Here is a 14940-nt window from a genome sequence, read left to right as displayed (position 1 = left end):
GAAGTCAAGAGGGATTGGTACTTTGGTCCCTCTTATTGGTCTCTTGCGGCTGAGCCTTATACTGGGGTGGCGGTCCTTTTTAAGACCGACATGGTAACTTTCCGGCGGGTAAGTGAGATTGAGATGGGGAGATGTTTGGTCATGGACGTCTCTGTGAGGGGGCAGGACTTGAGGTTGATTAATATCTACGGACCTCAGTCTGAGAGGGAGAGGAAGCACCTCTTCACAGAGATCAAGCCATTTCTGTTTACAGCCCAGGAGGTGGTCTTTGGTGGTGATTTCAATACCGTAGTTAGGCTCAAGGACAGGAGAGGTGCCAAGACCCGCCTGGGCTATGATAGTAATTTTCTGAATAGTATGGTTAGGGATGCTGGTCTGGTGGATGTGCATATAAAGCACATCCCAGATGACACGGGTTTCACTTATTTCTGTGGTGAGCGTAAGAGTAGGATAGATAGGTTTTTTGTTAAGGAGAGCTCTGCTACCTCATCTCCAGGGGTGCGGGTGGTGGAGTTCTCTGATCACTGTATACTGTCTATAGTGTTGAATGTTTCAGATGTTCCTCTTAAGGGAAGGGGTATTTGGAGATTAAATTCATTGCTATTGAAGGAAGAAAGTGTAAGACTATATTTCAGGGATTTTTTTCAGGCACAGGTTACTTTGCTGGACTGTTGTGACAGTAGGTCTGAGTGGTGGGAGATGGTTAAGAAATGGGCAGTAGGTCTTTTCAGGAACCTAGCAAAAAGGAGAGCATTTGGTAAATATGTTACCTACCAGCGTCTGAGACGGAAACTGGAAATCGCTGTCTCGGGGAACGGCGATCCTGTAGAGATCGTAAGGATCAAGGGTTTGTTGTGCAAAAGTCAATATGATCGGCATGCTTCATGCTTTCGGAAAGGGATTATGGTAAAAATCACTCGCCAGACCCTTATCAGAATTGTAAACAAAGTGTAGCAGTTAAGATCATTTATGGTCTCAAGGATAGTACAGGATCTCTGGTGAAGTCCAGAGCAGGGATTCTGGAAATCGTTAGATCCTTTTATGCAGAACTTTTGGGTAGCAGATCTCTTGATAAAACAGTGATGGAAACTTTCTTGTGTGATATTCCAGGACTGGTAAATTTGGATGTTCCTCTTGCGTTTTTGATGGAAAGAATTTCTGCTGAAGAAGTGGTGAAAGCCATAGAGAAACTTGCTATAAAGAAAACTCCAGGGCCAGATGGCTTGACGGCCGAATTTTATAAGGTTTTCAAGGACATTTTGGCCCCTGGATTGGCAGAAGTTTACAATCGCAGCCTTGCAGAGGATGAGCTTCCTCCCTCTATGAGAGAATCAGCAGTTATTCTTTTGTCAAAGGGTAAAGATTCTTCAATGATTGAGAATTGGCGGCCCATCAGCCTTCTCAATGTTGATCGAAAGATTCTGGCTAAAATAATTTTTTGGCGATTGAGCCAGGTGGCAAATATGGTACTTTCTCGCCAGCAGCATTGTTCTGTCCGGGAGAGAAGTACTCTTTCAGCCGTATTAACGGTCCGGGAGATTCTGGAGAGATGCAGGGCTGCTGGTTGGGGGAAACACTTGCTGGCGTTGGATCAAGCTAAAGCTTTTGATTGTGTCAGTCATGAGTACCTGTGGATGCTCCCTAATAAGTATGGTCTGCCGGGGAGGTTTATTAATTGGCTTAAAGTTTTATATAAAGGTGCTAAAAGTTTCCCGCTTGTTAATGGTTGGGTAGGGCAAACCTTTGAGGTTAGATCTGGGGTGCGGCAGGGGTGTCCTTTGAGTCCCCTGCTATATGCCTTCACCATTGATCCTTTCATAAGAAGGATTGGGGGTGGAGCGTTGTGTGGGGTGCCGTCAGAAATTGCTGGTGTACCTCCTCTCAGGGTTGTGGCCTATGCTGATGATGTGACTGTGGTGATCTCTGGACAGGAGGAGGCAGAAGGCGTTTTTGTGCGGAGGTTGCCCGTTACTCATTAGCATCAGGCTCCAAGATCAATCAGGATAAGTGTGAGACTTTCTGGATGGGTAAGGAAAATGAGAACTTCTTGCTTCCGGTCTCTTTTCCAGCACCAAAAGAAAAGATTAAAATACTTGGCATAGAATTCGGCCCAGGTGACTATGGTCACCAAAATTGGGAAAGCAGACTAGGATGTGCTGAGGTTAAGGTGGTCCGATGGAAAGGTTGGCGATTGACTTTCAGGGAAAGGATTGACATAATCAAAACCTATTTGATTTCAATTATGTTATATGTCAGTTTTGTCTGTATTTTGCCAGTGTCTCTTCACACAAGGATCTACAGCTTGTTTTTCCAAATGCTTTGGGGAAATAAGATGAACCACGTTAAGAGGAATATCACTTATCGATCAAGGCAGAAGGGTGGCCTAGGAATGGTCAACCCAGTGGTTTTCTTTTCTCTGTTATTTATTAAAAACAACTTTGGTAAAATGCAAACTATTTGAGGGGTTACTAAGAGATACTATACATGACTTCATAGTAGAAAATAATCTTATTTCTCAGCATCAACATGGGTTTACTAAAGACAGGTCCTGTTTGACTAACATGCTCAGCTTTTATGAGGTAGTGAATGCTAATATGGATATTTGGAATGCTGTAGATGTGATATACTTGGACTTTGCAAAGGCTCCCCACAGAAGTCTGGTGCAAAAGTTGAGGATGCAAGGACTGGGGAAGAGTTTGTGTGCATGGATAGGGAACTGGCTAATGGACAGAAAACAAAGAGTTGTGGTCAATGGATCGTACTCAAAATGGGAGACTGTTAGCAGTGGGGTCCCACAGGGGTCTGTACTGGGTCCAGTGCTCTTCAATTTATTTATTAATGACCTAGTAGATGCAGTAGTGAGCAATGTTGCTATTTTTGCAGATGATACAAAATTGTGCAGAATCATCAACTCTCAGGAAGATAGTGTCATATTGCAACAGGATCTGGATAGGATGGCTATATGGGCACATACATGGCAGATGAAATTCAATGTTGACAAATGTAAAGTCATGCATTTTGGTCGTACCAATGGGCATTTTGGTCGTACCCCCCACCTGACCGGCTTAGTCCTGCTGCATCTCCGCGGCAGAACAGGCGCACGGGCAGCCCCATTCAAACCCCACCGGCACCCTCCGCAAAACGGCCTCCCAAGCAGGGGAAGGGCCAGAAGAAAGCGGCAGAGGCGGCTTTCATGGCAGATGGGAACAGCCAGGGACATTGGGTGAGACAGGACGAAGGGCATCAGGGATAAATCAGCAGCCCACACCAGCAGGACATGGGAAGTCACCGCAGAGCACCCGGGGTGACAACCAGCAACGTCCTCCCAACCCCTTCAGCAGAGGCGTAGCTAGGGTTTTCAGCGCCCAGGGACAAAGACTATTAATGCGCCCCCTAAGGTGAAGGGTCGTGACCAAATGGGGGCGTGGCTATGGGTACTCCACATTTGGTCACGCCCCTTCAAATGTACATGGAGGTTAGCAGGCTCACGCTCACCCACCCTCCCTCAGTATGTACCTTCCAGCATGTTCCAAGACAAATTCAGCAATCATGAGGCCCCCCCCCCCCCCATCAAGACAAATTCCGCAATCATGAGCAAACATGAGGCCCCCAACAAGACAAATTTAGCAATCCTGAGGCCCCCAATAAGACAAATTCAGCAATCATGAGGCCCCTAACAAGACAAATGCAGCGATCTTGAGGCCCCCAACAAATCATGAGGCCCCCAACAAGACAAATTCAGTAACCATGAGGCCCCCAACAAGACAAATTCAGCAGTCATGAGGCACATAAATAGACAGCATTTCACATAAATAGGCAGAATGTCCCCTTAATATGGTAGACACCTCTCACCTGGCAGCAGTTCCCCAAAATACACTCAATCTGACAGCAGTGCTTGCCCAGAAATAGGTAGCCCCAGGTCTATAGGTGTCCCCAGAATAGGTGGCCAGCAGTATAGATGTCCCCAGAACAGGTAGCCAGGGGTAGAGATGTCCACAGAACAGGTAGCCAGGGGTATATGTGCCCAGTATATGTAGGCAGGGGTATGTGTCCCCAGTATATGTAGCCAGAGGTATATGTGCCCAGTATATGTAGCCAGGGGTATAAATGCCCAGTATATGTAGCCAGGGGTATATGTACCCAGTATATGTAGTTAGGGGTATATGTGCCCAGTATATGTAGGCAGGGGTATATGTGCCCAGAGTAGGTAGCCAGGGGTATATGTGCCCAGAGTAGGTAGCCAGGGGTATATGCCCAGTTTATGTAGGCAGGGGTATATGTGCCCAGAGTAGGTAGCCAGGGGTATATGTGCCCTGAGTAGGTAGCCAGGGGTATATGTGCCCAGAGTAGGTAGCCAGGGGTATATGTGCCCAGAGTAGGTAGCCAGGGGTATATGTGCCCAGAGTAGGTAGCCAGGGGGTATATGCCCAGTATATGTAGTTAGGGGTATATGTGCCCAATATATGTAGGCAGGGGTATATGTGCCCAGAGTAGGTAGCCAGGGGTATATGTGCCCAGAGTAGGTAGCCAGGGGTATATGTGCCCAGAGTAGGTAGCCAGGGGTATATGCCCAGTATATGTAGGCAGGGGTATATGTGCCCAGAGTAGGTAGCCAGGGGTATATGTGCCCAGAGTAGGTAGCCAGGGGTATATGCCCAGTATATGTAGGCAGGGGTATATGTGCCCAGAGTAGGTAGCCAGGGGTATATGTGCCCAGAGTAGGTAGCCAGGGGTATATGCCCAGTATATGTAGGCAGGGGTATATGTGCCCAGAGTAGGTAGCCAGGGGTATATGTGCCCAGAGTAGGTAGCCAGGGGTATATGCCCAGTATATGTAGGCAGGGATATATGTGCCCAGAGTAGGTAGCCAGGGGTATATGTGCCCAGAGTAGGTAGCCAGGGGTATATGTGCCCAGAGTAGGTAGCCAGGGGTATATGCCCAGTATATATAGGCAGGGGTATATGTGCCCAGAGTAGGTAGCCAGGGGTATATGTGCCCAGAGTAGGTAGCCAGGGGTATATGTGCCCAGAGTAGGTAGCCAGGGGTATATGCCCAGTATATGTAGGCAGGGGTATATGTGCCCAGAGTAGGTAGCCAGGGGTATATGTGCCCAGAGTAGGTAGCCAGGGGTATATGCCCAGTATATGTAGGCAGGGGTATATGTGCCCAGAGTAGGTAGCCAGGGGTATATGTGCCCAGAGTAGGTAGCCAGGGGTATATGTGCCCAGAATAGGTAGCCAGGGGTATATGTGCCCAGAGTAGGTAGCCAGGGGTATATGCCCAGTATATGTAGGCAGGGGTATATGTGCCCAGAGTAGGTAGCCAGGTCATGTGTCCCCCTCCCCAGCAGGAGGGGAGCAGCGCTGAGAAGAGCTGCTCTCCCTTCCTCGCTGTCCCCTCCAATGTCCGGGTGGCTGGCAGCGGCGGGCGGAACTCACCTCCGTCTCGTCGCAGCACTGGATGGATCTGCCACTACTCTGGTCTGGTCCAGACCAGAGCAGCGGCTGCGCACCCGAACTTCCGGCCGGCGCTGGAGCGAGACGGAGGTGAGTTCCGCCCGCCGCTGCCAGGCCAGCCACCCGGAGGACATTGGAGGGGACAGCGAGGGAGGGAGAGCACCTAAGGTGAGGGAAGGAGGGGGGAGATGGCCCCCCTTCCCCACCGTCCGCACAGCTCTCCCTCTTCTCAGCGCTGGCCCCCTTCCCCTCCGCCGCAAAAAAAAACCAAAACCCCGCAGCTCAGCCAGGCTGAGGGCGCCCTCGGGGACCAGGCGCCCCGGGGCACTTGTCCTACCCCGACCCCCCTAGCTCCGCGCCTGCCCTTCAGGCCGGCTGGTGATTCCGGGGACACGGCTGTTCCTCTCCAGGTGCAGGCCAGACGCCCTTCACAACAGGCCAAGGGAAAGGGGAAAAGAGGGACGCCGGCCCAGAAGCACGGAAAAGGGCAGTTCGAGTAGTCGTAGAGACAGCGACTCGCGCAGCAGGGAGTCGCAGAGCCAGCAATCTACATCCAGCAGCAGGTCATCTAGCAGGCAAAGTGGATCTGTACCAGCCAGTTCCGCCAGTCTATCTGGGCGTGAAAACGAGTCGCCCAACGGTGATGCTTTGTCGCAATCTGATGAGGAGGATAGAGGAACTTCTGATCGATCCAGGGATTCGGCTGGTCGGGATGGGCGTCCGGTGCAGCCAGGTGAAACAAATTTAATTTCAACCTTTCCTGTTACTTATGATGTTGTGGGAACAAGTGGGTTGGTACCAACCAATTCAATCGGTATGGTTCCAACTCAGTTGCAGAGGGATAGTGCCGTCGCACCGTCATTATCCTTTGTGAACTCGCTCTTATTGGGGATTAGGGATGCATTGCAAGGGGGTGGGGTAGCCAATGTCACTTCTCCTGTGTTGGCATTTGTTCCCCCCACAATTCCAGTGCTGGTGGGACCCGCATTGGGTTTTTCCCCACAGTCAGTGCCACTCCAAACCTCAACTGCAGTGTCGGCATCTCCAGGGGTCGGTACCATCACGACACCAGGAGAGACTACTGCAGTGGTTAGCAAGGAGATTGATCTGGTACGATTGTCAGATTCGGCAAAGAGTGAGCTGTACCTTTGCCTTAAAGCCCCTTTAGGTACACATTTGAAGCCCCTTTAGGTACACATTTGAAGAAGGAGGTGAAGGAAAAAATTTGTCGGGGGAAGTATGTCGAGATTTTTTCGCTTTTACAGCTGTTTAAATTCAATCTGGATAGGGGTAAGCCTGATGAAAGCAAAAAAGAGGAGGAAGAGTGCAGGAGATATAGGCTTATTCCACGTACCCATCAAAACTGGTCACAAGCTTTTGCCATATTGGCAAGTGTGATAGGTGAGAAACAGCCTGAATGTTGTTCGGCGCTGTTCAGTTATCAGGACAGCATAGGGGAAGCTTACAGGTCATACGGAGGCAATTCCTGGCTCCGCTATGATGAGGAGTTTCATCAGCGGAAGGCAGTATGCCCAGAGATCTGCTGGGACCACAAAGATGTCATCCTTTGGATGAAACTCATGATTCCCGCCAGTAAAAGTTCCCAGCCCTTTCGGGGGGGTGGCCAGCAACTCCGGTAATTCGGGGCAGCTGGCAAATAGACGCCCAGGAGTTTGTTGGAAATTTAACGACAAGTCATGTAAATTCGGGAGTTCGTGCCGTTTTAAGCACGAGTGTGCAAACTGTGGGGGTGGACATCCCAGTTCTCGTTGCTATAAACAAAGTAAAAGCAGGGGTGGTGAACCTTCCGGAAAGAGGGAAAAATCTAGTGATACTCAAAGGAATGGAACGGCACCGAAATAGGTACCCAGACACCAATGCTGCTGAATTCCTACGTCGGGGGTTTGCGGAGGGCTTTGGTATTCCCAGTACGGGGGCCTCCCGCCCGTCTCCACCTTTCCGAAATTTAAAATCACTGGCGGGTCACCCAGAAGTGGTTTCAGCTAAATTGGAAAAGGAGGTCAGGCTAGGCCGGATGGCTGAACCATTTAGTTTTGCCCCTTTGGATAATTTGATAGTCTCCCCCTTGGGCATTGTCCCAAAAAGGAGCCTGGCTCCTTCCGCCTCATCCATCACTTGTCGCATCGTAGGGGCAGATCAGTGAATGACGGAATTGACCCCGGAGACGCGACAGTGGCTTACACCTCTTTTGATGTGGCAGTGAGGTGGGTCAGGCGGCTGGGCCAAGGCGCGCTACTGGCCAAGATGGACATCGAGGCAGCGTTTCGATTACTCCCGGTCCACAAAGAGAGTTTCCATCTGCTGGGTGGTTTTTGGGAAGGGAATTATTACATCGATTGTTGTTTGCCGATGGGATGCTCCATCTCCTGCTCTTATTTTGAAAAATTCAGTTCTTTTGTTGAGTGGGTAGTAAAGGAGGAGTCCGGGGTAGGGTCAGTAATACTCTACCTGGACGACTTCCTGTTTATGGATGAGAAGGATTCCACGACATGCGCATTACTTCTGGCAACGATGCGCCAGGTGTGTGCGAGCTTCGGTACTCCCCTCGCGGAGGAAAAGATGGAGGGGCCTCAGACTCAGATAAAATTCCTGGGAATTACGCTCGACTTGTTAGCAATGGAATGCCGGTTGCCAGTAGACAAGATAGCTGATTTGCAAGCGGTTATTGCTGACGCTCTGTCCCAGAAAAAGATCACTTTGTGCATGCTCCAGTCGTTACTTGGCAAATTAAATTTTGCCTGCAGGATTATCCCCATGGGGTGTATCCTGTGCAGGAAGTTGGCAATGGCGACCGCAGGGGTTTCTTCCCCTTATCATCGGGTGTGTTTGGGCAGGGAGCATAAGGAACATTTGCATATGTGGCAGGTTTTCCTCTCGGAATTCAACGGACAGTCGGTATGGATGGTGGAGGGCATCCAGAATCATGACCTGGAGCTTTTCACAGACGCGTCGGGCGCCCACGGGTATGGGGCGTATTGTGCGGAAGAGTGGAGTGCAGCCGAATGGCTGGAGGATTGGAGAAGAGCTGGTTTCACCACGAACTTGTTGCTTCTCAAACTGTTCCCCATAGTAGTGTCAGTGGAGATATGGGGTGAACGTTTGGCCAACAAGAAAATATGGTTTAATTGCGATAATCTGGGAGTCGTAACAGCTATTAATAAGGTATCAGCATCATCCCCACCGGTCATCCGGCTGTTGCGGCATTTGGATCTGGCCTGCATGCGACTTAATATGTTTATATTTGCGGTGCACCTGCCTGGAACCGAGAATGACGTAGCAGATGCGCTTTCTCGAATTTCAGTGGCAACGGTTCAGAGGCCTTATCCCTGGAGCAGCGCAATTTGGAATTCCCTGCCCACTGGAGTTATGGGAGGTTCCTTTCGGAAGATAGAAGAGTGGATGTCTCGTTCTTTGGCGTAAGGGACCTGGTCGGCATATTCAGCAGTTTGGGACCAGTGGGACAAGTTGTCCACCCAGGAGGACAGCGCGCCGTCTGGGTCGGACAGGTTGTGCCAACTTTTTCATTTCTTAGTGTTAAATGGCACGGCGGGGGTATCTCCCTCGGCTATGGCCAAAAAGGTGACCGCTTTGGCTTTCCTGTTTAAATTGCGTGGGGAAGTTGACATTACAAAGGATTTCCGTGTTAAACTGGCGTTGCGGGGATTCAAGTCGAATCCAGTTAAGAGGGATTTGCGTCGCCCGATTACGTTCGAGCTTCTTTCCTCCCTGGTGTCAGTGTTGCCAGAGATTTGCAGCTCTGAATTTTAAGCATTATTGTTCACAGCGGCTTTTATTTTGGCCTTTTTCGGAGCATTTCGGATCAGCGAACTAGTGAGTCCCAATAAGGCGACAGCGTCGGGTATTCTGGAAAAGGAAGTTATGCTGCATAAAGAATCAGTGGAAATGTTTCTACGTCGTTCAAAAACGGATCAGGGCGGTAAGGGACGGGTCATCACATTGCAAAGCATACATGGCTCCCCCTTGTGCCCGGTAGGGGTGCTATCCAAGTTTTCCAGTGCGTGCCCAGCCGGCAGGGTATCCTTTCTCTGCCATTTAGATGGGGCACCATTGACAAAATATCAATTTGTGGCTGTCTTACGGAAATGCCTCAGGTGGGTGGGGGTCTACCCGGTGGATTATGCGTCTCACTCCTTCTGCATAGGGGCTGCTACAGAGACGGCTCGATGGGGACTGGATGACAATATTATCAAAAGAATTGGGTGGTGGGAGTCGGCGAGGTTCCTTTCATATGTGCGACAGCACTTGGTATGAGGGGTGGTTCAGGTTTGTTGGGGGCGGTTGGTGTCGGTGTTGTCCCCTTCTTTTCTTTCTTTTACAGATGATTCTTCCCGTCTTGTATGGATCTTAGGACACTCGTACGTGGCTCGGGGTGCCAGGAGAGCACTGGTATGAGCAGAAGGACGGCAGCTGGGCTTCCCGAGGGCCCAGGCTTGCATAAGGTGGATTGGAGTGCCAGGAATGTTGTGGCCCAGAGTATTACCCGAGATTCGCCAGTTCGTGAGTTGGGATAAGGCTCCAGACATTTTGGTTTTGCATGCGGGGGGCAAAGATTTGGCCTCTCGCACTACGAGGCAGATCATACAGGAAATTAAGTTCGACTTTATGACATTAAGATCGGAGTTCCCGGCCACAGTTATAGTCTGGTCCGAAGTTATAGCTAGGAAATGTTGGAGATTGCCTAGGTCCGTTGACCGCGTCAACAGGGCCAGGAAAAAATTGAACAGGGAGGTGTCCCATTTTGTCATTAGAAATGGGGGGGATGGCAGTGCGTCATGTAGATTTGGAAACTGACACTGAGTCCTTTTTGAGCAGAGATAGGGTTCATCTCAACGGCATTGGGATAGACTTATGGTCCTTGGCTTTAAGTGATGGTACCCAGAGGGCCTTGTACATGTGGGCCTCACGGGCGTAAGGTTTCACGCCCATGCGGGTGGCAGGGTGTAGGGCTCCGGAGATTGGTGTACAATTTATGATGGTGGGGGCAAGTAAAGGTTCCCACCTCTGGTTTGAAGGAAACAAAGGGTGTCTGCTATGAGAACTAGTGATGAGCAGGCATGCAGCTGTCCCTGAGCCGGTCCAATGCGGCGGGGGCCGACAAATTGCAGGCTGCATGCAAAAGGTGGTTCTTTGTCTTACTTTGGGCAAAATGTCCCGGAGCCCTTGCCCTAATATGTTTACAGTTTTGTACGAATTAAAGTTATGTTTTATAAAGTTATATTTTATAAAGACTTATTTTGTTGTTTAATACGAAGGGCTGCTTTGGCCTTAATAAAAAAATCCATCGTCAAGGAGCAGTCCTAGTTTTTATTACTTAGTGATATGTGGTTTACTATGTAAGGTGCAAGGCACTAAGCTATGCACATATCAAGCCTCTCAGTACCGCAGAGTCACTAGCAAGGACGGGGCTCCTCAAGATGGCCGCCGCCTTATATAGAGGAGGGGAGAAAACGGGGAACAGAGGCGCCAGCAGGGTAAAAGTGGATAAAACCTTTAAAATTTGCTTGGAGGAAGCGGTGGACCTACCTCCATGAAGCAGACACGAAAGACTGTCTGTATAATAGTAATCACATTTATTACCAAAATCCTCGCAAATACACTGCATTCCACTGGAATTAATTATTAAATATTCAGGTGATCGCAGCAATGAAAAGTCACTTCGCCTCAATTGCACATATCCAGCAAATCACTGCGCTTGCTCAAAACCCTGTAACACAGATCAAAAAATGCACATAGTGCCCAGCATTGTCTGCAACAAGCTATATCCAGCACCCCATGCTGCACTCCTGGGGGTAGTGCCACCACCTTAATAGGGATCACAACTTAGTTTCCCCCTTTTGTGGGAGCACTCACCGGAAGCGCGTCTTGAATCACTGCACATCAAGCCTCTTTAAGTCAGCCAAGGAGGAGACCCAGATGTAAAAAGCAGATTCAGTTTAATACCATGACATGCGCCTGGTTACAGAGGTTGTACTTGCTCCAGCCACGGACAAACGGGGCAGCACATTACCATCCGTCTTCCCTGCTTCCTGATAATGACGTCAGCGCGCTCCTCCGACTCCGTCCTACGCATTTCGTTACAATGCATAACTCATTCAGGGGCTGAAGAGAGCCAGCTAACGTCCCATTAAAATACCACACTGCGCCTCCTCCGTCATCGGGTCCGCCCGCAATCCCGCCCTCTGCATGTTGCTAGGTTACCCCATAACGTGCTGACCTTCATTTGTGGTGCAGCGAGGCCAATTTACATTAATAACACATCATAAAATCATATCCTATACTAACTATACATAAGAAAACACCTAACTACCAATTATACATTCCATTAAGAAAAAGGGAAATCATCATACCCTTCTGCAATTAGATATTAATTGTTTCATTGCTAATGGATGAAGTGGTGTTTTTGGATAGTGGTATATTGTAATTGTATGTTGTTTCATATTTGTAGTTTGCACTGTTATGCACTTTGAAGGTGTTCCCATGTTTTATATGATAATTTTTACATAGTTACATAGTTATTTTGGTTGAAAAAAGACATACGTCCATCGAGTTCAACCAGTACAAAGTACAACTCCAGCCTGCTCCCTCACATATCCCTGTTGATCCAGAGGAAGGCGAAAAAACCCTTATAAAGCATGGTCCAATTAGCCCCAAAAGGGAAAAATTCCTTCCCGACTCCAGATGGCAATCAGATAAAATCCCTGGATCAACATCATTGGGCATTACCTAGTAATTGTAGCCATGGATGTCTTTCAACGCAAGGAAAGCATCTAAGCCCCCTTTAAATGCAGGTATAGAGTTTGCCATAACGACTTCCTGTGGCAATGCATTCCACATCTTAATCACTCTTACTGTAAAGAACCCTTTCCTAAATAAATGGCTAAAACATTTTTCCTCCATGCGCAGATCATGTCCTCTAGTCCTTTGAGAAGGCCTAGGGACAAAAAGCTCATCCGCCAAGCTATTATATTGCCCTCTGATGTATTTATACATGTTCATTAGATCTCCTCTAAGGCGTCTTTTCTCTAGACTAAATAAACCCAGTTTATCTAACCTTTCTTGGTAAGCGAGACCTTCCATCCCACGTATCAATTTTGATGCTCGTCTCTGCACCTGCTCTAAAACTGCAATATCTTTTTTGTAATGTGGTGCCCAGAACTGAATTCCATATTCCAGATGTGGCCTTGCTAGAGAGTTAAACAGGGGCAATATTATGCTAGCATCTCGAGTTTTTATTTCCCTTTTAATGCATCCCAAAATTTTGTTAGCTTTAGCTGCAGCGGCTTGGCATTGAGTACGATTATTTAACTTGTTGTCGATGAGTACTCCTAAGTCCTTCTCCAAGTTTGATGTCCCCAACTGTATCCCATTTATTTTGTATGGTGCTAGACCATTGGTACGACCAAAATGCATGACTTTACATTTTTCAACATTGAATTTCATCTGCCATGTATGTGCCCATATAGCCATCCTATCCAGATCCTGTTGCAATATGACACTGTCTTCCTGAGAGTTGATGATTCTGCACAATTTTGTATCATCTGCAAAAATAGCAACATTGCTCACTACTGCATCTACTAGGTCATTAATAAATAAATTGAAGAGCACTGGACCCAGTACAGACCCCTGTGGGACCCCACTGCTAACAGTCTCCCATTTTGAGTACGATCCATTGACCACAACTCTTTGTTTTCTGTCCATTAGCCAGTTCCCTATCCATGCACACAGACTCTTCCCCAGTCCTTGCATCCTCAACTTTTGCACCAGACTTTTGTGGGGAACAGTGTCAAAGGCCTTTGCAAAGTCCAAGTATATCACATCTATAGCAGGGCTTTTTAACCTGTGGTACACGTACCACCAGTGGTACTTTGCTGTTGCCCAAGTGGTACATTTCAGGTTTGCCTGCCACTTAATTGCCTGTCTGTTGCTTGTCCTGGTCCTCCACAAAGTTCAGCTCCCCCTCACTCGCTACTAATGCAGTCTGTAGGCTGTCAATCTAATTTTAACCCTTTTTCCCACCAATACTTCCTGCTCCCCCCCCCCCCCACCACCACACAAACTTTTCTTAAAGTGTACCTGTAAGAGAAAAAGTGCACCTGAGGGGTACTTAACTCGGGGGAGGGAAGCCTCTGGATCATGAAGAGACTTCCCCTTTCTCCTCAGTAGAGGGGATCCAGCGCTGGGACCCACCAAAGATCTCCTTGTTGGCGTGCGCGTATGCGCAGTAGCGGCATTCCACTCGTCGGAAACAGTGGAGCCCGGTAGGGATGGTCGGAATGCCAATTTCCGATTCCGCGGTAAATCCGCATTCCGTCATGTACCGATTACCGATTCCGCCTTCCGCTACCAATTTCCGCATTCCAATGCGGAATTTCCGCCGGAAATCGCAGAAATTCCGCCCGACTTTAACATCGATTTTCTCAAAAACTATAAGGTCTTTTTGAAAACTTTTTTTTGCATCTTGTTCAGAAGATTCTGTTTAATAAACCCTAAAAATTGGTGTTTCTAGGACTTACGGTGGCTTTGCTATTAACTGCTAAAGTCGGCGGATTTTTACTGTAATATAAAATGCAGAAAATAGGCAGATGCAGATTTTCTGCATTTTACATTACAGTAAAAATCCACCGACTTTAATGGTTAATAACAAAGCCCCCTTAAGTCCTAGAAACACCAAATTTTCAGGGTTTATTAAACCGAATCTTGTGAACAAGATGCAAAAAAAAGTTTTCAAAAAGACCTTATAGTTTTTGAGAAAATCGATGTTAAAGTCGGGTGGAATTTCCGCGATTTCCGGCGGAAATTTCCGCGATTTCCGGCGGAAATCCGCCTACGGCACTTACATTACCGATTTCCGCATTCCGATGCGGAAATGCAATTTCCGATCGGAATTTCGGAAATTGCATTTCCGCGGAATTCGAATGAGCATCCCTAGAGCCCGGGCGAGCCCTATCTACTGTGCAGGCACACTGGTGGTACTTAGAACATTTTCAGGCGATAAAAGTGGTACAATCAGTGAAAAGGTCGAAAAGCCCTGATCTATAGCATTCCCAATATCCATATTAGCATTCACTACCTCATAAAAGCTGAGCATGTTAGTCAAACAGGACCTGTCTTTAGTAAACCCATGTTGATGCTGAGAAATAAGATTATTTTCTACTATGAAGTCATGTATAGTATCTCTTAGTAACCCTTTAAATAGTTTGCATACAACTGATGTTAAGCTTACAGGTCTATAATTTCCTGGATCTAATTTTTTGCCCTTCTTAAATAATTGGAAAACGTGGGCTGTACGCCAATCCACTGGGACTCCGCCAGTTGCAAGAGAGTCACAAAAGATAAGATAAAGGGGTTTATCTATAACTGAACTTAATTCCCTTAGGACTCGAGGATGCATGCCATCCGGGCCAGGTGCCTTGTCTATTTTTAATTTATTTAGTCTTGCCT

General features: G+C 48.0%; 1 protein-coding gene across 2 annotated transcripts in view; it reads left to right on the top strand.

Moving 5' to 3' along the window:
- The window catches only part of GSG1 (germ cell associated 1), a 987297-nt gene that overhangs the window by 947551 nt on the left and 24806 nt on the right, over positions 1 to 14940 (top strand). The gene's annotated exons all lie outside the window — the stretch shown is intronic.

This window comes from Hyperolius riggenbachi, chromosome 6, assembly GCF_040937935.1.
Source record: "Hyperolius riggenbachi isolate aHypRig1 chromosome 6, aHypRig1.pri, whole genome shotgun sequence".
Taxonomy (NCBI): Eukaryota; Metazoa; Chordata; class Amphibia; order Anura; family Hyperoliidae; genus Hyperolius; species Hyperolius riggenbachi.
Note: the sequence above shows the minus strand (reverse complement) of the source record. Positions and strands in the feature narration are given on the sequence as shown.